General features: G+C 64.4%; 1 protein-coding gene across 4 annotated transcripts in view; it reads left to right on the forward strand.

Moving 5' to 3' along the window:
- The window catches only part of STK32C (serine/threonine kinase 32C), a 57,791-nt gene that overhangs the window by 15,922 nt on the left and 20,830 nt on the right, over positions 1 to 21,039 (forward strand). Inside the window, exon 1 of one of the 4 annotated variants that reach the window (XM_051830113.2) lies at positions 12,884 to 13,188. The exons of the other annotated variants lie outside the window; for them this stretch is intronic. The gene's annotated coding sequence lies outside the window, so the exon portion shown is untranslated. Of the gene's footprint in view, positions 1 to 12,883; positions 13,189 to 21,039 lie in introns of those variants that run through there. 4 annotated transcript variants of the gene reach the window in all.

Here is a 21,039-nt window from a genome sequence, read left to right on the forward strand (position 1 = left end):
ACTTAGAAGTTTTTGTTGCTGGTATGTAGAAACATCGGCTGTTCCAAAGATCAATGTAATACGGTTCACCCCGTTCGGGATGAGGCTCTGGGGTTGACAAACGCACTTCATCGGTAACCACCCCTGCCTCGGGCTCCCCTGGGAGCTGCTTGTGCCGGCACCGGTTCCGCCTGTGTGTGGCGCTCTCCACGGTCCTTCAGGGGAGAAGTTTGCCATCTCGGTGGCATTCAGGAGTTTCTGTCAGTTTATTCCCTCTGCTGCACTCTCTGAGACGTCTCTGCCCGACTTGGCGTCAGGAAGACCCCGCTGGGCTTTGCGCCAGTTCTGCAGCCATGAGATGCCACACAGGCTGCGTGGGCGCCCAGGGTGGGGTTCCTGTGAGTCCCTCCTTACTCCCTCGTCTCCTCCTCCTCCTCTTTGCAGGGTGGATGTTTGTTGAAATGTCAGATTACCAGATTCCCTTGGCACTGGAGTTGTGGCCTTGTCCCTGGACGTCATCCTGACCCCTGCTCTGTGTCTGTCCCCGCGCCGACCATGGCCTGTGGTTGTGGCCTTGTCCTTAGACATCATCCTGACCTCTACTCTGTATCTGTCCCCGCACCAACTGTAGCCCATGGTTGTGGCCTTGTCTCTGGACGTTGTCCTGACCCCTGCTCTGTGTCTGTCCCCGCGCTGACCGTGGCCTGTGGTTGTGGCCTTGTCTCTGGTCATCACCCTGATCCCTCTTGGGTCCTGTCCCCGCGCTGACCGTGGCAGCTCTACAAGTACCTACGGATGCTGTGGCCCTCCAGCCCTGCTCTCTGGGGATGGCTGGGCCGCGCCGCGTGCTCTCTGTTCGTGCTGGCTGCCGGTGTTGTGGGCAGTGGCCATCATGCACGGTGATCTAGGGGAGATGTTTGGGATTTTTGCGCCAGTCGTCTCTGGTTTTCCTCAGTGCTGTGTGCGTGTTGTCACATCTTCCCTACGTATTTTTGTCTAGAAAATCCCTCACTGTAGACCAACCCGGTGACCCACAGCCTCATGGACTCACTTCCCAGGGTGTCACTCACAGAGGTGCCATGGTCACCGCGCCGTGAGCCACGCCCTCCTTGGCTCTTCCTCAGTGACACCGGCTGCATCCCAGCGGCGGGCGCGTGGCGAGTGCGACGCCAGGTCGGCCCTCCCAGTGGCCGTGCGCTGCCCGCCTGGCACGGCTCCTGTCTCCTGAGCTGGCTGAGGCTTCTGTTTGCCACCGTCCGTGGATTTCCTGTGTCCGTGGAGGTGGCCGTAGCTTTTCCTCTGCTACTCTGGCCCTGCGGGGACTGCACTGATTGGTTTCGGGTGCGGCACCAGCCTGGCGTCTCTGGGTTGGTTTTGGGCGCTGCTGGGATCAGGCTGGATATGCCCCACTCGCAGTGTTTACCTCTGTGTTCACCGTGGCTCTGCACAGCGGGGCTTGTGTCACTTCGAGTTCATGTTAGAAATCTGTAGTTCAGGCGAGATGAAGAGGTCGGGCCTTTCACAGGGCACGCAGTCACGAGGGCCGGCCTTCCCAAAAATATTGATTCATTTATTTGAAAGGCAGAGTGACAGAGAGGGTGGGGTGGGGGTGGGGGCAGAGACAGACAGAGGTCTTCCATCTGCAGGCTCCGTTCCCAAATACCTGCAGCAGCCGCTCTGGGCCAGGCTGGAGCCAGGAGCCAGGAGCCAGGAGCTTCCTCTGTGTCTCCCACGTGGATGCAGGGACCCAAGCACGTGGGCCGTCCTCTGCTGCTTTCCCAGGCTGTGAGCAGGGAGCTGGATCGGAAGTGGAGCAGCCAGGACTTGACCTTGCACTCTGGCTTGGGGTGCCGGTGTCACGGGTGCGGTGAACCGCTTGCACCCCAGCGCCCCAGGGCCTGGCCTTTGCGCACGAGGCTGCACGCTCCGGTAGGCTCCTTGCTGCCCTCGCCAAACCTGCCTCTGCTGGTGCCGTGGCCTCAGGCCGCCTGCCTCAGTGGCTGTGGGAAGTTAACCTCTGGTCCTAACAGGTGACCCAGCTTCAGGCACTGGACTGGCACAAGCCGGAGACACAGGGTGCTGGTTTGCTTTTGCCACCTGCTGTGTTTTGGTGTCAGCTTGCCATGGTCCCTGGGGAGCTGGGGGTCCCCTGCTCTCTGGGAGGTTGGGGTCCTGTGCCTGCTGGGATTCGCCAGGAAGCCGTCCGGGCGGTTTTCTCTGTGGGAGGATGTCCCTGCACGTTCAGTTTAACAGACACGGATTATCCAGCTTTCCCGTTTCTGCCGTGTCAGCTTTGCTGATCCTCACCTTTCCAGGCATGGGGTTTGCCCGTTTCACCTGCGTTGCTGTTTGTTGGTGCAAAGTTGTTATTTGTGGCAGTGGTGCTGGGTTTCACTCCCCATAGCCGCGTGCGGCATCGTGTGGCACCCGTGCCTGCGGCTGTGGCTGCTTCTCGCCCTTTCTGCCCATCCCGGGAGCGTGTGCGTCTGGGATGGGAACTTCTCTGAGGCAGGGGAACCTCCCGTCAGGCGACTTCCGGGGCCCCGAGCCCACATGGTGCTTTCTCGCCTCGACCTGGGCAGCGCGGTTAGAATCGCCACCTGGCCGAGCCTTGTGCAGTGGGAAGGGGGCTCCCCCCTCGGCCGTGGTCACTGCTGCTCTTTCCTGTCCTCACTGGAACCCGAGGTCTCCTGTCAGCATGGGGCACTCTTGGGCAGTGATTCCTCCCTGGGCGCCACGCACCCCGGGGCGCCCGGCTCCCTGGGCGGCTTCCTCTCGCCAGACCTGGGTCTGCCTCCCCTCACCTTTCTGGGCTGTGCCAGGCCCCTGCGGGCCTTCCTGGTGTCAGCCTCGGAGCTGCGTGGCTCTGGGACTGTGACCGGGATACTTTGCCCGGAGCCTGGGCCCCGGGCTAGGGCTGCAGTGTGCAGCTGCGACCCTCAGTTAAACACGTCAGCCGTGAGTGGCTGAAGGCACGGCCACAGTGGGCGAGCTGGCTCCCAGGGCCACCCCTGCATCAGCCCCCCAGGGACAGCATGAGAGTGACACCAAGGAGCCGTACAGAGAGGCTGTGGGGCAGGTGCTGCGGTGCAGCGGGTGAGGCTGCCACTGGGCACCCACGACTCAGCACCAGGGTGCATGGCTGCTTCCGTCCCGGCTCCCTGCTGATGCACCTGCGAGGCAGCAATGATGGCCACGGGCTTGGGCCCCTGCTGCCCACGTGGGAGACCTGCGTGGAGGCTTGGGCCGGGGCCAGCCCCGGATGTTCTGGGGAGTGAACCAGCAGGTGGGAGATACTCGTTCTCCCCTCCCCCTCCCCTCCTCTCCCCCTTCCCCTCCCCCTCTGTATCCCCCTCCCCCTCTCCCTCCCCCCTCCCCCTCTCTCTCCCCTCTCCTTCTCCCCCTCCTTCCTTTCTCCCTTTCCCACCCCCTCCTCCTCCCTCTCCCCCTCCCCTCTCCCTCCCCCTCTCCCCCTCCCTCCCTTCTCCCTCTCCCTCCCTTCTCCCTCTCCCACCCCCCTCTCCCCTCTACCTCCCCTCTCCCTCCCCCTCCCCCTCCTCCTCTCCCTCTCTTCTCCCTCTCCTACTCCCTACCCCTTTCCCTCCCTTTCCTCCTCCCCCTCCCTCTCCCCCTCCCTCTCCCCCTCCCTCTTTCCCTCTCCCTCCTCCTCTCCTTTTCTCTCCCTTCCCCCTCCCCCTTTCCCTCTCTGTCCCTTTCAAACAAAAAGCATTTATTTTAAAGAGGACTTGGCTGGGCCTTGAGCTGGCCACTGCTGAGCCCTGGGAAGGGTGGTGGCCAGCACTGCCCTGCGACGACGCGGGCCACGGTGGGCTGGGCAGCGGCAGGTCCCCTCTGGCGGGCAGTGGGCAGTGAGCTCTGTGAAGTCCCAGCAGCACCAGCTCTCTGAGTCACGCAAGTCAGCTCTGCTCCCCCACTGGGCAGGCAGGCTGAACCTGAGTCCCCCAGGCTGGCTGCTCTGCAGTGTGACGGACGGGTGCTCCCTGACCCAGACGTCCTCATGTGGACTCTTGGAGGGACACTCTCAGCTGCCCCCACCCCACCCGCCTGCGCGAGGCTCAGGAAGCAGCCTGCACACCCACGAGAGCCTGCTGCACCGCAGCCTCGCCCCTGCCAGGGTGGGTCAGGGCCAAGCCATTTCCCTGCAGGCTGTTGTGCGGGGTCCCGGGTGGGCAGGTCATCCAGGCTCAGGGCTCAGTGACAGCCGTGGGGGTGTGGGGGTTGGGCCAGGCTGGCTCCCGAGGTCTCTCCACGAAGGACTGGGCCTGCTCAGATTGGCGGCACCAGTGCTGAGATGCAGGTCCAGGCCCTGGGGGGGGTCCAGGCCCAGGGGTGGGGGTCCAGGCACTGGGGTGGGGGTCCTGGCCCAGGGGTGGGGGTCCAGGCACTGGGGTGGGGGTCCTGGCCCAGGGGTGGGGGGTCCAGGCCCAGGGGTGGGGGTCCAGGCACTGGGGTGGGGGTCCAGGCCCAGGGGTGGGGGTCCAGGCCCAGGGGTGGGGGTCCAGGCACTGGGGTGGGGGGTCCAGGCACTGGGGTGGGGGTCCAGGCCCAGGGGTGGGGGTCCAGGCCCAGGGGTGGGGGTCCAGGCGCTGGGGTGGGGGTCCAGGCACCAGGCTGGGGGTCTGGGTCCTGGGGTGGGGGTCCGGGCACCAGGCTGGGGGTCTGGGCCCTGGGGTGGGGGTCTGGGCACCAGGGCGGGGGTCTGGGCCCTGGGGTGGGGGTCTGGGCACCAGGGCGGGGGTTCTGGGCCCTGGGGGTGGGGGGTCTGGGCACCAGGGCGGGGGTCTGGGCCCTGGGGTGGGCGTCTGGGCACCAGGGTGGGCGTCTGGGCACCAGGGCGGGGGTCTGGGCCCTGGGGCGGGGTCTGGGCACCAGGGCGGGATCGTCCAGCGGACAGGCTCATCCTGGGAACAGGAACTTGAGCTCGCACGGGAACACAGGCCCCCCCAGCTGTGCGGATCTTCTGCTTTGTGTCTGGAAACATAAAAGAGACGCCTGCCGCTCAGTCTGGAAAACTGTCCATTCAGATGCACAAAAATAGGTGCCTGCCGATTCCTGGGTGGCTGCTCCCTGCAGACCGGCCGGGCCTGGGTGGGGTGGCCCCTGGCTGCTCCCTGCAGACCAGGCGAGCCTGGGTGGGGTGGCCCCAGGCTGCTCCCTGCAGACCGGGCCGGGCCTGGGTGGGGGTGGCCCCTGGCTGCTCCCTGCAGTCAGGCGGGCCTGGGTGGGGGTGGCCCCAGGCTGCTCCCTGCAGACCGGGCCGGGCCTGGGTGGGCCAGGCCAGGCCTCATGTGTCGGGCGCCTGTGCTGGCTCTGCAGTGGGGTCCCCGAGGCTGGGCCTGCTCCCCCGGAAGGCTCCTGCTCTGCGTGTGCTCAGCGGAGACGGAGGCTCTGGGCAGATTCCTGGGTGTTCTTCCCGTGTTCCTACAGACGTGCAGGGCCCTGTTTGTTTAGTTTAAAAACTCATTTATTTATCTCATTTATCTGAAAGGAAGCGAGAGATCTTCTGAGCACTGCTTCATTTTCCAAATGCCCCTAAGAGCCAGGGCTGGGCCAGGATCAACCCAGGAGCCCAGAACTCCCTCTGGGTCTCCCGCATGAGTGGCAGGGACCTGCTGCCTCCCAGGGCTTGTATTGGGAGTGCAGCCTGGGCTGGAGCCCGGCGCTGAGATACAGGTGTGGGCGGCCCACGCAGCGTCGCCCCCTGTGCCAAGTCACGCATCGCAAGGCCTCGCGCCCAGCCCAGGGGTCCCGGCTTTGCAGGCTGGTGGAGCCTGCGGTGCCGGCTCCGCACACGGGCTGGTCCTGGCTGCGGCTCGCGGTCCCTCTGAGCCCCGGGGTTGCCCTGCTCCATGTCTGCGCCGTCTTCCAGCTGGGCCAGAGCTCCTGCTCCCCGCAGACTGGAAACTGGTCACCAAAAGGAGTGTTTGCAGGAGCTGTGTCCAGGCTCAGCCGGGGTGCGGGGGGAGGGCTCAGCTCAGCCTGGGGGCTCCTGGGGGCCTGGGCTCAGCTCAGCCTGGGGGCGCCTGGGGGCCTGGGCTCAGCTCAGCCTGGGGGCGCCTGGGGGCGGGGCTCAGCTCAGCCTGGGGGCGCCTGGGGGCTGGGCTCAGCTCAGCCTGGGGGTTCCTGGGGGGCTGGATTCAGCACCCACTGTCCTGACTTCAGCGTTACAAGCAGGCCACGGCGTCTCCACTCCCCACCCTAGAGCACAGGACCCGGCAGGCCAGGGTCTCCACTCGCTGGCTCCCTGCAGAGCTGGAGTGCTGCTGCTTCCCACAGCGGCGTTTGGTTGGGGCTGCTGATGCTCTGAGGCTGGGGGAGACGGCACCGAGCCCGAGGAGGCGGCGCGGACGCCTGGCAGCAGGGCGTCGTGTGATCTGCAGCCGCGTGCGGTGGGGGAAGAGCTAAAGTGGGCTCTCGTGTCAGGAGACACACACGGAAGTAGGGGCGGTGTTCCGTGCAGGTCCCAGGGTGCACGGCCTGCCTGGGTGCCACCTGTGTCCCGAGGCCAAGAAATGGTGGGGAGACAGCACTCGGGGTCCTCGGGCCAGGGCCTTCCCCAGACAGCTTTCCCGTGGGGAGTTTGCCTTGGTGACCTCAGAGCAGCAGGCATAGGTGTGAGAAGTCGCAGTGCACAGATGGAGGGGTCCCTGTGGGTATCTGCACCTCCACGCAGGGTGTAGGGGCAGCGGGGCCAGCCCAAGAGCCTGTGTCCAGCTGTCCGTGGGAGGGGCCACTGGGAGGTGGCTGTTGCCAGCAGGTGCCTGAGGGACCAGGGGTGGGGGCAGACGGGCCCTGCCCCCACCTAACAACAGCCTGCTCCTATCCAGAGTGGACGGCGGGGACAAAGGCTGGGGTCAGTAGGAGGAAGTCTGGGAGAGTGAGTGAGGAAGGTGGGGCTGCGTTGTGGTGTCTGCCGTGGGGGTGCCTCGCGCCAGAGCACTGGGGGAGCCCCGGCTGCTCCACTTCCCATCCAGCTCCCTGCCGATGCCCCCAGGAAAGCAGAAAAAGGGGCCCAAGTGCTCGGGCACTGCAGCCATGTGGGAGACCCACATGGATCTACTGGCTTCAGCCTGTCCCGGCCCTGGCTGTTGGGGGCATTTGAGGATAGAAAATTTCTCCCTCCCTCCCTCTCTCCTCTCCCTCCCTCCCTCTCTCCTCTCCCTCCCTCCCTCCCTCCCTCCCTCTCTCCTCTCCCTCCCTCTCTCCCTCTCCCCCTCTCCCCTCTTCCTCTCTCCCCCTCTCCTTCTCTCCCTCTCCCTGTCTCCCTCTCTCCCTCCCTCTCCCCCTCTCCCCCTCTCTCCCCCTCTCCCTCTCTCCTCTCCCCCTCTCCCTCCCTCCCTCTCTCTCCCTCCCTCTCTCCCTCTCTCCCCTCTTCCTCTCTCCCCCTCTCCTTCTCTCCTTCTCTCCCTCTCCCTGTCTCCCTGTCTCCCTCCCTCCCTCCCTCCCTCTCCTTCTCTCCTTCTCTCCCTCTCCCTGTCTCCCTCTCCCCCTCTCCCCCTCTCTCCCCCTCCCCCTCTCCCCCTCTCTCCCCCTTTCTCCCCCTCTCTCCCTCTCTCTCCTGTTCCCTCTTTCTTTCACTCTCTGGAAACAAGAAAGAAAAAAATTGACTTCACTGATTTGGAGTAAAATCACGGGACACCGTGGGCTTTCCCGTTGCTCAGATTCCAAGAAAGGGGCCTGATGTCCACAGCTCTGACTCTGGGCAGACAGAGCGAGTTCACCAGCCCCTCCCTGCCCCACGGGCCCTTCTGCATCCTTGGCTCCTGGCCCAGCCTTGTTGCTGCTTCACCCCCTGCTCCTGGGGCAGTCTCGGCCCTGCCACCCTGTGGGATTGTGTGGTGGGTGTGGGTGTGGGTGGAGGCCGACGTCATCCAGACACCACGCAGCCTGTGGACTTGGACCAGCCACCATCACGGCCAGAGCCGTCAGCACCAGGGACAGCTCCCAAGCTCCTGGCTCACTCCAGGCTTCTGGGGGGAGTGTCCGTGTCCTTCGCTCCTCTCAGCAGATCCACTCCTGGGGTGGGGCTGGGGGGCGCCTGCTGCACACACCGAGGCCCTGTTGGTCGTGGCTCTGGGTCCTCGGGGGTGGGGCCCTGTCTTGGCTCCCACCCTCCACGTTGTCTCCTCTGGCACGGGAATGTCCCCAAGGGAGCCTCTCACTCCTGGGGATGACTCCGTCCCAGCCAGTGTCCCTGGGGAGGAAGTGGCCACCTGTGCTGAACCCATGCTGCAGATGACCAGGCTTCCAGGGCCCTGCTGCACTCTGCAGGTACCCCAGGCCCGTCCAGCCTGCGGCCCGGGAACCTTGGTTTGCACTGGCCAGGCTCACTCTGCAGTCAGACCTGCACGTGTGGGGTTGAGGCAGGTGGAGGGCTCGGCCTTGGCTCCTGCCCAAAGGCGCTGTCCACACACATTTCCCACAAAAAAACAGCTGCATAGTTTGCTAATCTTCAAATATCGGCGTTTCATCAAAAGTCTATGCAAATTTCTTTGCAAAGAAACAGTCAGAAATAAAACCATGCACTTACTGGAATTTAAAATAGCAGCTCTGCCTTAACCGTGCTGGCTTGCTTCTATTTATCCCCTTTTGGCGTGGGTGTAGTGCTGGGCTGAGGCGCCACGTGGCTCTCGCCTGAGCCCTGTCTCGGCACTGGGCTGTCAGCCACTCCCCAGGCAGGCAGACGCCCCCTGCCAGGCGGGCTGGCCCTTGCCTGGGGTCCTGGGAGGACCAAACCTCCCTCTCCGTGAGTCCCTGTGTGGCTGAACCCAGGAACCGGCTGGCAGCTGCTCTGAGATGTGGGAGTCCCTGTCCGCCACACCTCTGCCCGTGGGTCCTGAAGCCACGCAGGAGGGGACTGTCCTTGTCCTGTGTGGTGACCCCTGGGTGTCTGCAGGCCAGTCGCTGACTACGGCCCCGGTTTCCAGCCTGAACACTCTGACGTCTTCAGCATGTGTGGTGCTGCGTGATGTCAGCATCACACAGGAGTGTGTCGCTGTGTGATGTCAGCATACTGTGGAGCTTAATAAATCCATGAGCAAGACTTTGCGTCCTGGACGTGGGGATTGGGCCAGGAGTAAGGGGCCTAGGTGGCAGCACAGGCCTGGTCAGCTGGGGCTGGGTCAACACTTGCCACTCACTCGCCATCTGCTGGGCAGGGCCTGTGTCGGGAGAGCAGGCGTCTTGCTGAGCCTCCTGGACTGCACCTTCAGTCCCCCAGCCTGGCCCTGGCGGGATTTGGAGCCAACATTGCCCCCCGGGTGGGTCTTTAATGAACACAGCCGCCTGCAAAGGCGGCACCCACCGCAGGGCCATCAGTGGCCATCTTGGAGACGGTGGGGACTGTGGGATGCCCGAGCAGAGGCCTGGCCTGCGGCTGCCATCACACACTGCCACTCTCTCCACATCAGCCTCCGGGGTCTCGGGGTGGGTGGTGTCAGCGGGACCTGCTGCCTCCACATGGTTGGGAGAGGACCCGTTCCTTGCCGCCCAGCGTTCCCCCTGGCCCTGGATCCCCCACCCTCAGAGTCCCCTCACAGCCCCCTCGGCTTCGGCTTCTGTCTCCACGGCGCAGTCCTGGGCGGTGCCTTCCAGCAGGACCACAGTCACTGCATGTAGGGCCCACCTGGGTAACCAGGGACACTCCCCTCCCCACGATCCTCCACTCAGTCACACCTGTGAGACCTCTTGCCTGTGCACACCCTTGGGTGTTGTCCTCCTGACCCTGGGCTGAGGGAGGCCCTTCCTGGTGGCACGGTTGCCTCAGTTCCCTGCTGGGTCACTGAGGTCAGTTTAAACCTACTTGGCTGCCTGGTGACTGTGGGAACAAACAGGCAGGCGTTGGTGGCCTGGCTCAGAGGACAGCTGGTCCCAGGAGGAAGAGGCAGCCCTCGGGCATCAGCTGGCTTGGACTTGACCGGCTAGACTCTCACTCGACCTCCCCTTCCCAGCACCCACCCCCAGAGGCTTGGGAAAGCCTCCTGCCTGCAGCTGGAGCCATGCTCCAACGGGTGCCAGGGCCACCCCACCTCTGCAAGGGGGGGCGGCATTCCAAATGCCCCCAGGGGTGTGTGAGTGAAACAGCTGGGGTCTGACTGCAGGAGCAGCCTGGGGCTGTGGGGATAGGTGAGCTCGCTGAGGCCCAGGGAGGCGGTGGCAGCTCTTAGCAGTGCCGTGCTGGTGATAATCGGCTGCAGAGCCCGTTCCTGCCTGAACTGGCTTTTCCCAAGCACCCCCCAAGGCAACTCATAGCATAGGAGGAGCCCCGAGTGCTCCAGGGAAGGGTGGCTCAGCCGACAGGGTCTCCCCCACCTCAGCGGAGTGCCGGGCCCAGCAGGATGTGTGAGATGGGGCCAGGTGTGCGGTGGACACGCCCTGAGAGACCCTGTGCAGGACCTGTGTGCCTCTGTACCACGTAAGCACACACACATGCAGGCACACGCGTGCACACAGTGACTGAGCTACACCTGCACACACCCACATGCGCACACTCAGGTACATGTGTGCATACACAGACACCTGCACAGGCACGGAGCTGCACACACTTGCACACACACTTGCCTGTGCACTGAGCTGTGCCCACAGGTCCCCACATGCACACACGTGTGCGTGCACAAACACCTGCACAGGCACAGAGCTGCACACGTACTTGCATGTGCACTGAGCTGTGCCCACAGGTCCCCACATGCACACACGTGTGTGCACAGACACCTGCACAGGCACAGAGCTGCACACACATGCACACACACTTGCCTGTGCACTGAGCTGTGCCCACAGGTCCCCACATGCACACACGTGTGTGCACAGACACCTGCACAGGCACAGAGCTGCACACACATGCACACACACTTGCCTGTGCACTGAGCTGTGCCCACAGGTCCCCACATGCACACACGTGTGCGTGCACAGACACCTGCACAGGCACAGAGCTGCACACACATGCACACACACTTGCGTGTGCACTGAGCTGTGCCCACAGGTCCCCACATGCACACACGTGTGTGTGCACAGACACCTGCACAGGCACAGAGCTGCACACACATGCACACGTACTTGCATGTGCACTGAGCTGTGCCCACAGGTCCCCACATGCACACACGTGTGCGTGCACAGACACCTGCAGAGGCACAGAGCTGCACACACATGCACACACACTTGCATGTGCACTGAGCTGTGCCCACAGGTACCCACATGCACACACGTGTGCATGCACAGATACCTGCAGAGGCACAGAGCTGTCCCTGGGCAGACGCACAGGTGTGATCTGAGGTGCACCAGAGGCTTCCAAATGAAAGTGCCTGCTTGTCCCCCAGGGAGGTCGGTGCCCCGTGCTGAGCACCCTCTCACCAGGGTCCCTGTGCAGCCGGGTCACTCTGCACAGACTGACCAGGGCTGAGACGCCGGGGCAGAGCAGACACGTGGGTGGGGGCTGGGGGAGCCTGGGATGGGCTCTCAGGGCAAGTGTCCCCTGCAGCTCCACAAAGTGCCCACCATGTGTGCTGAGTGTGCTGTCAGGGCACCAGACGGAGGGGTTTGACAAGCACGCACCATTCCGAAGGTTCCGTCCTACTGCGTTCCAGGCACCCCCTCTGCACCCCAAAAGGGAGAACAGGTGCTGACTCTGTCGCCGATTCTCGAGCTTACGCAGGTGGAATCGCACGGCGTCTACCCTGTGAACTCTGCTGCTTCGGGGGGCCTGACGCCCTTGAGGTTCCTCCTCGGGGCCACGCGTCAGTCACGTCCTCCATGTCCATTGTGGGTTTGTGTGTTGAAGTCTTGTTGAGTCTGAGTCTGACCCATGTCCTGTGTCTGGCTGTGGTGAGCAGGGTTGCAGAGGGCACGCCTGATCAGTCTGTCCGGCGTCCCCGGGGTATCTGGGACGGGCTGCAGGTTGCACGGGAGTCCATGTCCTACTGTCTGGGCACTGCCCGGGAGTGTCCCGAGGTGACCAGGCCCTGTTCTGGCTTCGCGCTCCTGGGTCCCACAAGGGGGCGTCTGTTGGGTTTTCGCTGCATTTCCTTGCTGACCGCGAAGGCTAAGCATCTTCCTGTGGCCTTTACAGCCTCTGGTGGGCCCCTGTGAAGTGTCTGGTCAGGCTGTTGCCTGCTGTCATGCTGGCGTAGATTCCAGCTGACTGTGACCAAGGCCTCACTCAGATGACCCTCAATGGGGTCAGTGGGAGTGGGAGTGTGGAACGGGTCAGCCCGGGGGCTGCGATGGCCATGAGAGTGGGGGTGCGGAACGGGTCAGCCCGGGGGCTGCGATGGCCATGAGAGTGGGGGTGCGGAACAGGTCAGCCCGGGGGCTGCGATGGCCATGAGAGTGGGGGTGTGGAACGGTCACCCCGGAGCTGGTGGACGCTGAGCTGTCTCAGCACTACCTCCCTCTGCCGGCTTCAGGCTCCGGCCTCTCCCGGGTGCAGTGATGACGCCTTGGCCTCCTGCAGGACCGTGGCTGGCCCTCATGGGGCACTTGTGGCTGTGGTTTGGTCGTGGTTTGTTCTGTCTGAAGCCGGGGCTGGTGTAGATCCGGCTGAGTTGTGAAGAGGTGTGGCCTTTGGGGGAATTAGGATTTGCCGAGGTCACCAGGCAGAGCCCCGATGCGGTGTGGTGGTTCGGTGAGAACAGGGAGCGAGACCAGAGGCGGGGATGCGCACGTGCCATGCACACCCTGAGCTGCCCCGGGACTCTGCCGGCCAGAATGCTGTGACCCCCGGCCCCAGACCTCAGGGCCCTGAGCCAGCAATAGCCGTCTCTTCGTGACTCACTCGCTCACTCTGCGGTGTCGGCTGTGAGCAACAGGAAACAGACGAGACCGCGTGACACCCAAGGGCTGGGTCCCTGGAGAGGAGGGAAGGAGTGCAAGAGGCCCAGGACATGCGTGCTGGACCGGTCACTGCAGGGCTGTGGGCCTGGGCACATGGGGGTCGCTCCCTCGACAGAGCCTGGCCTCTCCCTGCCGCCCCTCCCCGAAGGCCCTGACGGTCATGTCGGCTCCAGACACCGTCTCTGCCTCTGTCTGCGAGGGCCAGGGGATGCGGCGCTGCCCTGGACCGGCGTTAGACCGAGGCTGAGCGTGAGCGCAGGCCTGGCCGCTGGCTGTGCGTCCTCCGTGAACCGTGAGCCCAGCACAGAGGTGGCCGACCTCCTCAGCGCGAGGACTGACAGTGCCTTCCTCGCCTCCCTTCTCGTGCGTGCCTTGGGGCTGGTTATGTGGCCGCGCACTGTGTGGGGTGCCCTGGGCGCCGGGTGGAGCCGTGGCCTCTGGGTTTCTGGTGGCGCCTGCCGTGTGGACGGCTGCGTTTCTGGTGGCGCCTGCCGTGTGGACGGCTGCGAGCTGATCCTGCGCTCCAGGCGAGGGCTGAGGGCCGGGTGGCCAGGTGGTCGGGCCTGGGCCGCGGTGGGTGGGAGCCGTGGCCTCCTGAGAGGGCCCCGTGTGTCTGTGGGAGGGGGTGGGGGTGCTTGGTCCCCTGCACACCAGAGGTGACAGCAGACGTGGCCCTGGCTTGGCTGTGGGCATGGACGGTGCCGCCTGACCCTCCTCACGGGCACCCTCAGTGATGCCACGTCCTGTCCTGTCTCCCGAGCCGGCCTGCAAGGAGTCACCGCCGTCCTGCGCTGCGGCTGGGTTCTGTGGGTGGGACCTGGGTGCGTCCCCTGGGTGGGCGGTGGCCGAGCTGCCCAGCGGGAGGGAGGGCGTGGCCTCCACCGAGGACACTTCTGGAGTGGCTTTGATGAAAGTCCCGAACCCGTGACCCTGTCCACAGCAGCACGCGGTGGCTGGACGCTGTTAGCCTGTGTGTGTGCGACATGTGTGTGACATGTGCTTGTGTGTGTGATGTGTACCGTATGTGACAGCTGTGTATGATGTGTGCAGGGTGGCATGTGCTGTGTGACCTGTGCTATGTGTGACATGTGTGTCATGTGTGCTGTGTGTGATGTGTTCTATGTGATATGTGTTGTGTATGTGATGTGTGCTATGTGTGACACATGCTGTGACATGTCTGTGTGACGTGTGCTGTGTGTGACATGTGCTGTTATGTGTGTGCTATGTGTGACATATACTGTGTGGCATGTGCTGTGTGTGATGTGTGGCGTGTGCTGTGTGTGTCACATGCTGTGACATGTCTTGTGTGTGCTGTGTGTGACGTGTGCTTGCATGACTATTCTGTGTATGACACGTGCTGGGTGGCATGGGCTGTGTGACCTGTACTATGTGTGCTGTGTGTGTGATGTGTGCTGTGTGTGTGATATGTGCTATGTGTGACACATGTGACGTGTCTGCTGTGTGTGACATGTGCTATGCGTGTGATGTGTGTGATGTGTGACATGTACTGTGTGCTGTGTGCTGTGTGTGATGTGTGCTTACATGACTGTTCTGTGTCTGATGTGTGCTGTGTGTGATGTGTGCTGTGTGTGACACATGTGACGTGTCTCTGTGCTGTGTGACATGTGCTGTGTGTGTGGCATGTGCTGTGTGTGTGACATGTGCTGTGTGTGGCATGTGCTGTGTGTGTGGCATGTGCTGTGTGTGCTGTGTGCTTACATGACTGTTCTGTGTATGATTGTGCTGTGTGCTGTGTATGTGTGTTCGTGTGGGTGTCGTGCAGGAGGTCTGAGCGTGGGGTGAGTGTGTGGACACTGCTACACCACTCTGGGTGTGTACAGACACCATTGCCTGGGGCTGTGGGGGCCCTACCAGGTCACTGCTGTGAGACCCTGGGAGGAGCCATGGAGTGGGGGGGCTGGCATCCAAGATTCGGGACCGCACAGGGCCCCATATGTCAGGGTCTCTGGGCAGGCGCTGACCTCGATGAGCTGGGGTCAGTGAGTGGAGGAGTGGCCTTGGTCAGGTGGGCCTGGCAGCCCTTCTGGGCCTGTGCCTCCCAGCATCTGGGGATCCTGCTGGGGGTCTCTTTTCCTCTGAGCTGTTTCCTCTCTGTCCAAGGCTGCCCCCAGCACCCCTCCCCCAAAAAGGCAGCGCACAATTCTCTTAGGACTTTGGTCAGCTGAGGCCCAGGGCTCATCCCGGCCAGCAGCAGTGTCCAGGCCGTCCCTGGGGCTCATCCCGGCCAGCAGCAGTGTTCAGGTGGTCCCTGGGGCTCATCCCGGCCAGCAGCAGTGTCCAGGCAGCCCCCATGGGCCTGGCCGAGCACAGCAGCTGCTCAGAGCCCAGGCGAGCTGGGCTGGGCCGGCTGGGTCCTGAGCCGGGCTCCTGCCCACTGACTGGCTAGTCTGCCCAGGCTGTGGGTGGACACTCCTGTCCTGTCTTCAGGGTGGACAGTCCAGCGGGGCTGTGGGGGTCAGCCCTGGGGAGGAAGCCTACAGGATGCCCGCGGGGGAGGGGTGGGGGTAGCTTTGCTGAGGCCGTAACCTGCCCTCTCCCAGGAGCCCCACGGGGCAGAGGCCGACAGCTGCCTGGGAGACCCTGCCCCAGCGATGGGTCTGGCCCTGGGTCTCTGTATTCAGGCCAAGCCAGCTCGGGGGCATGAAGGTGGGGCAGGTGCCCCGCGCCCCAGGGGGCTTCCCGCGGGCTCCTGCTGCTGTGGCGTGGAGTAGAGGCTTGGAGCTCACACTTGCACTGTTCACTGTGGCCTGTGGCAGGCAGGCATGGGCTGCCACGTCCTGGTGCTGTGGGGCCTGGGACGAGGCTGTGGGGTCCTTGCTGGCCCCTGCGTCCCTCCTGAGTGGGAAGGGCAGAGAGAGACTGGGGCCCCCAGGCCCCTTTCCGGGGACAGCTCGGACGCCAGAGCATAGGCTGCGTGGACCGCGGCCAGCACAGGGGCCTGAGGAGGGACGGGGGCTGTGCCTGTCCCCTGGCCTGTGGCAGCGAAGGAGGCTGCGGTCTGCATGGGGCCACGGGCTGGGCCTGCTGTGTGGCCAACATGGCCTTCCCAGGTGGCTGCATGAGGTGCACGGTGGGAGCCTGGGAGGCCTGGGAGCCCAGCCTGCAGGGGCAGAGGAGACCCCCGCCCAGTCCTGCGATGTGGCCTCGAGGGCATCCCAGGGGGCCTGAGGGCTCCGGGGAGTGGGGCTTGGCTGTGGCCCCCCGTGGGGAACGGAGGGGCCCGGCTGGGGGCACGGGGCTCAGGCCTGCTGCTCGTGGCTCTCAGTGTTGTGAAGGTACAGAGGGGTGAAGTTGGTCTGTGCCAGGACCCCACACTCCTGTCCTGGCTGCCTCATCGGTTCCCAGGGGGCCTGGGGTGGGGTGTTTCCCAGTAGGCACGCTGGCCCGAGGGGGTAGTGGCTACCTGTACTCCCCCTGCCCAGTGGCCTGGCTCCTGTGGGTCCTGTCCGGCTGCAGACCCAGGCCCCACTTCCTGCCAGTTCTGCTGCTGAGGCAGCTGCTTCCTGGGAGGGAGACCCTCTGCCTTGCTCTGCAGGACACAGTTCCAGGGCCTTGGTGGGCCCAGCCATGGGCCTGGACGCACTGACCCCTGGGCTTCTCAGGGAGTGTCCTCCCACCCCGGCCACCAGGCCCTGCATGCTGTGGGTGCTGGGCGGTGCAGGTGCAGCTGGCCTGTCCTCGCCCCAGCCTGCCCTTCTCACTGGCAGCCTGCCGTGGTGCTGAGGACGGCCTTGGTGTGGTCCACAGTGCAGGGGCCTCCCCAGCACCTGCAGGGTAGGGGCATCGCTGGTGGGGGGGTCTGGGAGGCCTTGGCCGGTGAGCAGAGGGAGGGTCCTTCCTCTTCTCGGGATGGCCCTGGACTCTGCCAGGCAGCTGGGCACTCCCACCGCTTTGGCTGGTGCCCAGCCTGGAAATGCCCACTTGAAATCCGTCCTTCTGGCTTGGGGGTCTCAGTGCTAGACAGCCTGGGACAGCACCTCAGACGGCTGGTGAGGCCTGGGGGGCGTGGGGACTTGGCCAAGGACAGTGGGGGACCGGCAGGCATGGGCAGCTGGAGGCCTACATCCAGGGGGGACCAGTGCTAGCACAGGCCAGGCCAGGCACCGTGGGGACCCTCTGTCCTGGGACGTGGCACCAGGGTCTCTCTCCTGGGGGAGGGGCTGTGTCACAAGAGGCAGGCGCCCCAGACCCCACCTTTCGTCCATTAGTGCTGCCACCCCTCCCCCAGCCCCTGCCCCGTGTCCTGGGTCTGCACAGCTGGGCTGGGAGCCCTCAGGGGAGGTGGGGGCCGAGCGACCTTTGGGTCCCCAATCTGTCCCTGGTGGCACATGGCGCGGCTGCTCGGTCCGTGGGGGAGGCACTGCCCCCACAGCTCCGGGAAGAGCCGGAGCCCTGGCCGCTGCCCGCCCCCCACCGGCCCAAGGAGCAGGTGGCGGCGGCAGAGGCTGCATTGATCTGGCTTCTGCCTCATCAGTGATCCGTGGAAGCTTCCGGTGCTGCCTGAGGATGGCCTTAGGAAGCGCCAGCACCCAGTGCCAGATGGTTCCGGGCGAGGCAGGAGAGGGTCACAGTGGCCACTCAGCAAAGCTGGGGGAGGGGACAGAGGACGCTGCCGGGACCCCTGGCTCTGGGTGTGAGGAGCCAGGACCATTCTGGAGATCAGGGGCCCTGGCGGCCCTGGCTCTGGCCCGAGCCACAGCCTGGTTTTGGGAAGAGCCCACTGTCGCTGGGAGGGGCTGCCCACAGGGCTGCGGGGAGCCGGGCAGGGCGCTGAGTGCTCCCGAGGTGGCCGTAGCGTCATGTGGGGCTGTCCTGCGTAGGAAGCAGCTGTGGGGCCGGTTCCCGAGCCCCCAGCACTCTCATGGGTTCCACGCTCGCCGAGTGGCAGGCACACCGGGGCAGGGTGGGGACATTCCTCATGCCAAGTGCTGTCTGGGTCGTGGGTCGTGTGAAGAGCTGAACCCATCTTTGTAAGAATTCCAGCGCCTGGTGGTGCTGGGTTCATCTGAAAGCTTCCCGGGAACTCCCACGCCGGTGTGGACGAGGGCAGGCCTGTCCCGCGTCAGCTGTGGGCAGCTGTCTCTGCAGGCTGCTCCCTGGGCAGAGCGGGCAGAGCTGCTCGGCGGAGGGCGGTGGTGGGCATTGTCTCCGTAACAATGGATGTGACTCACAGCTGGGTCACGGCTCTATTTCTACCCTCCCAGGGCAGATCCGCTTGCCCTGCGGGGTGTGCGTGCACATGTGTGCACGTATGTATGTATACTTGCGTGCACATGCGTGCACATGTGTGCACGCATGTGCACATACTCGAGTGTATGCATGTACACATGTGTGCAGTATGTGTGTATTCTTGCGTGCACACGTGTACACATGTGTGCATGCATGTGCACATACTTGAGTGTATGCGCGTGCACATGTGTGCACGTATGTGTGTATACTTGCGTGCACACACGCACACATGTGTGTGCATATGCGTGTGCACACGTGTGCATGCATGTGCACATACTTGAGTGTGTGTACACATGTGTGTGCTCATGTGCACATACTCGAGTGTATGTGTGCACACGGGTGTGCCCATGTGCACATGTGTGCATTCATGCACATGTTCACACACGTGTGTGCACGTATGTGTGTTGCTCATGTGTTATGCACGTGTGTGCATTCATGGACGTGTGTGCGCATGTGTGCGTGTGCATGTGTTTGCATGGGTGCCAGGTGGCCACAGAAGGAAGATCTTTGTTCTCAGGGCAGGAAGTGTTCAGCGCCCGTCGTCACCTGACGTTTCTGCTTGGGTTTTGTGGTAGCCGCGTTGCCGTCTCACTCCATGCTGTTAACCAAGGCACGGTCTTTGGAGGGACCCCTGCCCTACACTGCCCCTCCCTTTCTCCTGTAGCGGGTGCAGCCGTTTGCCAGCCAAGTGTGCTGAGGGCTCCGACTTCACAACACACCTGTTCTTGGCACAAGTAACCAGAAGTGTAACCGGGGAGCAGGGCTGGCGCTGTGGCGTAGCAGGTAAAGCCACCGCTGCAGCACTGGCATCCCATGTCGGCGCTGGTTCCATCCAGATCCCTGCTGTGGCCTGGGAAAGCGGTGGGTGCTTGGGCCCTGCACCCACATGGGAGACCAGAAGAAGCTCCTGGCTCCAGCCTGGCCCAGTCCTGGCCTTTGTGGCCATTTGGAGGGTGAACCAGCAAGTGGAGGCCCTCTCTGTCTCTCTTTTCTCTCTGTTTCCCTGCCTTAAATATAAATAAATAAATATTTTTAAGAAAAGGAGGAGGAGGGGTCACCAGGCAGCAGAATGGTGGGCGTGAGGCAGGGGAGGCGTGGCCACTCCCTGGAGTCCTGTCCCTCCTCCTCTGCTCCGCCTGTGCCACTGGGGAGACGGGATTGGGTGTGACGCTCACTGAGAACAGGGTCAGATGCCACACTGGGCAGGACGGGTGTCCAGGCCCTCATCACCAGGGCCTCCGACATGCACGCCGGGTCTCAGGGAAGTCGGGGGCGGGGGGGGAGATGTGCAGAGGGCGGGACTGAGGCCTGGGATGGGGAGGCCTTGGTGGGGGAGGCAGCCAGGAGGGGGTACTGGGCAGAGGGGCGCTGGGGCCCTGAGCCCCTCCCGGGAGGGGGGGGGGCAGGGCTCCCTGGAGCCGCTGGGTTTGTGTGCGTGACAGGGTGGGCTGGGCCTGGCTGCCCCATTACTGGGGCGGGGCGAGGTCAGAGGCCATTTTGTTTTCCACACAAGGAGGCCTCTGTGTGGTCACTGGGCAGATGCTGTCCTGGCAGGGTCTCCTGGAGTGGAGCACACCGACCGCAGCCCTGGGGGTGCCCGCCAAGTCGGGGTGCTCCTCTGTCACGTGCTGCCCGCCCCGGGCTGCCCTGCACCTGCTGCCTCCAGTGCTGAGCCCCTGCCCCTGCGGCCACCTCACCGCACGGCTCCCTCCTGCAGACGGGGAAACTGAGGCGTGTGGCGCTGGCCTGTGGGTGGCAGTCCCAGGGTCCCACACTCAAGGGTTTGTTTCCCACGCTCTGGGAGGGGCCTCCCTCCAGCTCAGAGCCCTCCCTCCTCGGGACCTGCCCGTGAGGGCCTAGGACTGTGGCCCCCAGGCACCCCCATCCTCGCCTCCACACCCACTGCCCCCAGTCCTGTCTGCCGCCCCTCCTGAGCACAGCCCGGCCCCTTGGGGACGTCAGACCACCGGCCAGGCGGGGCCCTGCTGCAGGCCAGCTGCGTGGTGCAGCCTGGCCGGCCACCCCCACTCCACACAAACTCTGCCCTCCCCGAGCTGTTTCTACCCCGGCCAAGCCTGCTCCCGTGTGCGTGGCTAGTCTTCTGCCTGGAGCCCCTGGCAGGCCCAGGTGGATGCCGCTTCGTCCAGGAAGCCCCGACTGCCCTCCCGGTCAGCCGCCCCAAGGGAGAACCACCCTTGCCTTTGTGCTCGCCGCCTGGCCCCGCCCCCGCTGGGTCGGTGCGTGCTTCTGAGGGGGGAGGTGGCCTCAGCCGTGGACGTGGTGCTCTGACTTGTGTGCCCGGGGCCCTCCTCTGTGCAGAGGCCCTGGCGCTCCTGAGGCCCCGTGTTTGGGGCCGCCCCGGGCCAGGGTGGACTGCACAGGCACGGCCGCCTGGCTCTGGTCCCGGGTGTCACGTGCATTGAGGCCCCTGGGACCAGTCCCTGCTGGTGCACTCTTCCCTCACTGCTCGGCTGCCGAAAATGGGGCCTCTGGCAGGGAGGGTGGCTGTAGGAGGCCCCGGCGCCCAGGGTGTGGCCTGGAGGCCCTCATGGAGCGGGGCAGGGCAGGGCTGGGTCTGCAGCTCTGCCCGCCCTGGCCTGGGCCTAGTCAGAGGCCTGCAGGTGGCATCAGGACGAGTGTTCTGGGGTCAGACGGGAGCCTTGGCATCAGGCTGGGGCCACGACTCCTTGCACCGGGGTTGTTCGGGACACAGCTGTCACCCTGCAGCCGCTCTCTGGTGGCTTCTAGGGCCCCAGTGCCCCGTGAGGTCGGCCAGACCCAGGCCACCGAGAGGATTGGACTGTGCAGGTCTCCCCGTGCCTGGCACTCCCAACTGTGTCCCCAAGCAGCTTCCCCGTGGCCGTGCCAGGGGCCACTGTCGGCTGCCCAACCACGAGGCTGCCTGCCCTGCTTAGTGAAGGAAGCTGGGTGGCAGTGCTCAAAGCCACAGGGACCACTCGCGAA

This window comes from Oryctolagus cuniculus, chromosome 15 (genome assembly GCF_964237555.1).
Source record: "Oryctolagus cuniculus chromosome 15, mOryCun1.1, whole genome shotgun sequence".
Lineage (NCBI taxonomy): Eukaryota > Metazoa > Chordata > Mammalia > Lagomorpha > Leporidae > Oryctolagus > Oryctolagus cuniculus.